The sequence below is a fragment of the Bos javanicus genome, chromosome 8 (assembly GCF_032452875.1).
Source record: "Bos javanicus breed banteng chromosome 8, ARS-OSU_banteng_1.0, whole genome shotgun sequence".
In the NCBI taxonomy this organism is placed as follows: Eukaryota; Metazoa; Chordata; class Mammalia; order Artiodactyla; family Bovidae; genus Bos; species Bos javanicus.
The window spans coordinates 67770053-67776052 of record NC_083875.1 but is presented as its reverse complement, the minus strand read 5'-3'; the positions used below and the strand labels follow the sequence as shown (position 1 = coordinate 67776052).

The 6000-nt window shown below is 37.0% G+C and overlaps 1 protein-coding gene across 2 annotated transcripts in view; it reads left to right on the top strand.

Moving 5' to 3' along the window:
* The first annotated feature begins 3962 nt into the window (after nucleotides 1–3962).
* SLC18A1 (solute carrier family 18 member A1) overlaps nucleotides 3963–6000 on the top strand; it is a 49311-nt gene continuing 47273 nt past the window's right edge. For both annotated transcript variants that reach the window (XM_061425828.1, XM_061425827.1), the window contains exon 1: nucleotides 3963–4253. The gene's annotated coding sequence lies outside the window, so the exon portion shown is untranslated. The remainder of the gene's footprint in view (nucleotides 4254–6000) is intronic.

Here is a 6000-nt window from a genome sequence, read left to right as displayed (position 1 = left end):
AAAACCATAGCCTTGACTATATGGACCTTTGTTGGCAAAGTAATGTCTCTGCTTTTGAATATGCTATCTAGGTTGGTCATAACTTTCCTTCCAAGGAGTAAGCGTCTCTTAATTTCATGGCTGTAATCACCAAACGCAGTGATTTTGGAGCCCCCAAAAATAAAGTCTGACACTGTTTCTACTGTTTCCCCATCTATTTCCCATGAAGTGATGGGACCGGATGCCATGATCTTTGTTTTCTGAATGTTGAGCTTTAAGCCAACTTTGTCACTCTCCACTTTCACTTTCATCAAGAGGCTTTTTAGTTCCTCTTCACTTTCTGCCATAAGGGTGGTGTCATCTGCATATCTGAGGTTATTGATATTTCTCCCGGCAATCTTGATTCCAGCTTGTGCTTCTTCCAGCGCAGCGTTTCTCATGATGTACTCTGCATAGAAGTTAAATAAGCAGGGTGACAATATACAGCCTTGACGAACTCCTTTTCCTATTTGGAACCAGTCTGTTGTTCCATGTCCACTTCTAACTGTTGCTTCCTGACCTGCATACAGGTTTCTCAAGAGGCAGGTCAGGTGGTCTGGTATTCCCATCTCTTTCAGAATTTCCTACAGTTTCTTGTGATCCACACAGTCAAAGGCTTTGGCATAGCCAATAAAGCAGAAATAGATATTTTTCTGGAACTCTCTTACTTTTTCAATGATCCAGCAGATGTTGGCAATTTGATCTCTGGTTCCTCTGCCTTTTCTAAAACCAGCTTGAAGATCTGGAAGTTCACGGTTCATGTATTGCTGAAGCCTGGCTTGGAGAATTTTGAGCATTACTTTACTAGCGTGTGAGATGAGTGCCATTGTGCGGTAGTTTGAGCATTTTTCGGCATTGCCTTTCTTGGGGTTGGAATGAAAACGGACCTTTTCCAGTCCTGTGGCCACTGCTGAGTTTTCCAAATTTGCTGGCATATTGAGTGAAGCACTTTCACAGCATCGTCTTTCAGGATTTGAAATAGCTCAACTGGAATTCCATCACCTCCACTAGCTTTGTTCATAGTGATGCTTTCTAAGGCCCACTTGACTTCACATTCCAGGATGTCTCGCTCTGGGTGAGTGATCACACCAACGTGATTATCTTGTCATGAAGATCTTTTTTGTACAGTTCTTCTGTGTATTCTTGCCATCTCTTCTTAATATCTTCTGCTTCTGTTAGGTCCATACCATTTCTGTCATTTATGGAGCCCATCTTTGCATGAAATGTTCCTTTGGTATCTCTAATTTTAATGAAGAGATCTCTAGTCTTTCCCATTCTGTTGTTTTCCTCTATTTCTTTGCATTGGTCGCTGAGGAAGGCTTTCTTATCTCTTCTTGCTATTCTTTGGAACTCTGCATTCAGATGCTTATATCTTTCCTTTTCTCCTTTGCTTTTTGCTTCTCTCCTTTTCACAATAGGTCCTTACTGTTTACCTAGTTTTTTTATATATATACCTGACTTTTATATACAGTAGTATATTTTTTATATGCTTTATATAAGTAGTATATATTTTATATACAGTAGTATGCATATGGAGAAGGCAATGGCACTCCACTCCAGTACTCTTGCCTGGAAAATCCCTTGGATGGAGGAGCCTGGTAGGCTGCAGTCCATGGGGTCGCTAAGAGTCAGGCACGACTGAGTGACTTCACTTTCACTTTTCACTCTCATGCATTGGAGAAGGAAATGGCAACCCACTCCAGTGTTCTTGCCTAGAGAATCCCAGGGATGGGGGAGCCTGGTGGGCTGCCATCTATGGGGTTGCACAGAGTCGGACACGACTGAAGCAACTTAGCATTATGTATATATTAATCCCAAAGTCCTAATTTATCTCCCCCATCTCTTGTCTTTCAAATTATAAAATATCCATATCTTTTAAGGTAGTAATTGCACTTTTAAAGAATCTATTCTAAGAAAATAAGCTAAAATATAGGGGAAATATCACAGGTAATATAAATGTAATATTTAGGTATAAACATGTATATTTTTTCCAGTTTGACACATAGCCTTCATAATAAACCTTTTTTCCTTGTTTTAGCATCAACATGTCAGTCCTTAAAATCCATACACTTAAATCTTTTTCTACAGTTGGACATTGAGATGTTTCTAACTTTTCCCTCGCTGCTGATAAAAATTTTGTACCTGTGATATTTCCTGTATATTTTAGCTTATTTTCTTAGAATAGATTCTTAAAAAGTGCAATTACTACCTTAAAAGATATGGATATTTTATGATTTGAAAGACAAGAGATGGGGGAGATAGGAGTTTGGGATTAATATATACATACTACTGTATATAAAATAGGTAAATAGTAAGGACCTATTGTATGACACAGGGAACTGTACTCAAAAATAACCTATAATGGAAAAGAGTCTGAAAAAATTTATACATACATATTAATATATAACTGAGTCATTCAAAACTTGGAACTAACACAACATTGTAAATTAACTGTTCGTCAATTTAAAAAATTATCCCAAAGCAGAAAATGAAAAAAGACGAGATAGAAAGCCAAATTGCTCATTAAAGCATTGTATCTATTTGCACACTAATAGTGTATTTGAATTTATATTTCCCTTTATTCATAGTGAGCTTCCCACGTGGCTCAGTGGTAAAGAATCCTCCTGCAATGCAGGAGTCAAGGGTTTGATCCCTGGATTAGGAAGATCCCCTGGAGTAGGAAATGGCAACCCACTCCAGCATTCTTGCCTGGGAAATTCCATGGACAGAGGAATCTGGCAGGCTACAGTCCATGGGGTCTCAAAGAGTTGGACACAACTGAGCATGTACTCACACCAGCTTTTCCCCCGCTAACTTTAGAAATTTAAACAGGAGGAAGATAAGAACTCACCTCTGTTTGATAGACAACACTCTGATTATTAACAATGATGAGCATTTATGAGAACACTCCAAACTTGGCTAGTCTGTAAGTAGTAGTATGGCTACAGTTAACTGAAAATATATAATTGTAACCTTGCCAACTTCTTGAGTTTTAGCCCAGTAAGACCTGTATTGGAATTCTGACCTCAAGAACTCTAAGATAATATGTTTGTGTTGTTATAAGCCATTAAGTGTGTGGTAATTTGTTATATCAGCAATAGCAAGCTCATATACTCAACTCCTCCTGTTTCTGTTGTTTCCTTCCTATTTCTTTTTCCAGTTTTTCTTTAAATCTCTCTCTTTTTTTTAAGCCCTAAGTTGAAAATTCCCTAGTTAATTTAGACAATTAGGAGGGGCTACAACTTGCACAGTTAGGTAAAGTCTGCTGCTACTCTGCTCAAAAGTTGTATTTGCTCTTTTATAAATTATTTATGTTCTTTGCATGAGCTTCCCAGGTGGTGCTAATGGTAAAGAACCTGCCTGTTAAAGCAAGAGTCACAAAAGTTAGATCCCTGGGTCAGGAAGATCCCCTGGAGTAAGAAATGGCAATCCACTCTAGTATTCTTGCCTAGAGAATCCCATGGACAGAGGAATCTGGCGGGCTACAATCTGTGGGGTTGAATAGAGTTGGACATGACTGAAGTGACTTAGCATTCATGTTCTTTGCCCTAATGATGACTCTTCAATGTCATAAAAGTATAGGGCCACTCCAAGCTTCCATAATGAGCCATACTCTCTCATGTAACCCATCCATCCAGTCATCAACACAAGAAATATTTACTGGAGGCTGCTATGTGCTAGGCATTGAGCTAGCATTGGGATATAAAAATGGAAGTGCACAATCGATGCCTCCAAAGAGGCCACGGGAGTTGGATTTTTATACTTGAGAATTGCAGTTTTTTTTTTTTTTTGTCTTTTTTTAATTGGTCCTGTGGGTGTTCTAATATTTGTTTATTTCCAGAAAGCAACTGGATATGTGGAGCTCTTTGACTAAGTAACAAGGGACAAGATCTGTACCCTGGTTCCGTTGTATCTTCCAATTTGTATTCAGACCCAGACAAAAGTTAACGTGTTTGATGATAGATAAGCGTGGATGGAAAACAGTGTAGCCTAGTGCATCTTTGTTTAGGATGATTTCTCCCCGCTCTTTGTGCTCTTCAGTGCTGCTTTCCTCCCTGTGACGCAGGGAGCTAAGGTTCCAATTAAATCTTTGTGGACAAAGGGCACACGTGGCCTCCTCAGATAACCTGTGGCAATAAATCCACCAGAAGGCACACTTTATGAGAAAAGTCCGTGCTGAACTGTTAACAGCTGGCAATACCTCACTGAGTACCTGATACCAGGTGAACTCTAAGGTAAGATGTTTCTCTCTCTGGCCACATTTAATCCTTCTTTATAATTTGTGTCTCTGAATAGAGAGTTATGACTTTAAAATTTACTACTGATTTGTTGACAAATTCCTGGTTTTGTTTGGTTTGTTGTTCCCTTTGGTTTTGATCACTTATATATTTTTGGTCTGTTCTCAGAGTACTTATTTTATTCCATTTTACATCTTTTAGTTTTCCATTGTTTTTCTTTTAGTCTTTTCTTATTTTCTTATGTATGCATTTCTTATATATCCTAAGTCAATTTGTATTTAGAAATAGCTTTTCCTTATATTCAGAGAAATGAAGGTTCTTAAATGATTTGCAGGCATTTTCTGCTTATTTCTTAATTTCTGATCTGAAAATTTGGTTCCATGGGCACTCCTCAGTCACTTGGATCTGTAGTGTGGATGGTATTTTTCCTCTAGCCCTTGCCTTAGAACAGAGTAGCTCACTGCTTGGATATTTCCAACATGTGAAGTTGGCTATTGAACCCCGATGATAATCATTTAAAATTATTTCTTTCTTATATTATGGAATTAGTTAATTCTAGAATAATTAAGTTATAGAATAACTCAAAAAGAAGATAATTTGTCATTGATTATAATAACTCTTGTGTGGCTCTTGTGTGTGTATCTTTCTATTCTTTTAAAATGGTGCATCTATATTTTTTATATAATTGAGATCAGGCTATAAATACAGTCTAATATCATTTTTTCTTAACATATTAATGATATTTTCTAAATCATCAAAATTATTTGAAAACATTATTTTTGAGAACTATTTATATTCTATCATCGAAATGTATCATTTCTTCACTAACATAAATAGGATTATTTATTTTAAACATTTAATTATTTACTTGAAAATATTTGTATTTCTGATTATTTTCTTAAGATAGGTTTCAAATGAAGGGGAACACAATTTTTTGAGCCTGATATGTTTCTTGACAGTAATCTATTTCAAACATTATAAAATTGGAATTGTTGATGCTACAACAGAAACAACATAAAAGAAAGTGGAATTCTTCCCAGCAACTGTTCTCACCTGAAGTTTAACAAAGTGCTGTGACTTCTTGCTGACTAAAGAGGTGAAGTCCTAAGTAGAAAATGAGTCATCAAAACTAGGATTTTACTTACACAGAGTAGCACAAATTTCTGAGCAAGCTTAAACAAAAAAATAGATGTGTTTCTAGTACCACAGAACAAGGAAAGGGCGTGGGGTACTTTCCTGCAAGTTAAAAAAAATAATTGGGGATTTTGTTCTAGTTTGTCACTAATTGTGTGACCTGAGACAAACCTCTTAGCTTCTTGAATCTCAGATTTCTCATCTGTGAGATGAAAAGGCTGGTCGAGGTCAGTGTTTCTCGCTGGCAGCAAAAGTTTTAATAACACTGTGGCACATGGGCTACTTTGGGGTGGTACATAGATGTAGAATATTATTTTTTTGATATAGCACATAAAGTTATGTTTTTAAACAATAGTGTTTCAGCTTTTAAACGAGTGGCTTTAGAGGAAAAGATTAAGTAAATAACAATACAAGTAGTCCTCAGATATGCCATAAACTACCAAGGTGGTGTGCAAATGTCTGATGTTTGAGAAACACAGGACTCCATGATACTCTATAAAGCCTGCTTAATGTGCAGGGTAAAGTTCCAGATATAAAAAGCTGATAAGCAGTGCTTTCTTGGAAGGCATTCCAGGAATGGGTTATGGAGATGTGTAAGAAGAGAACAGAG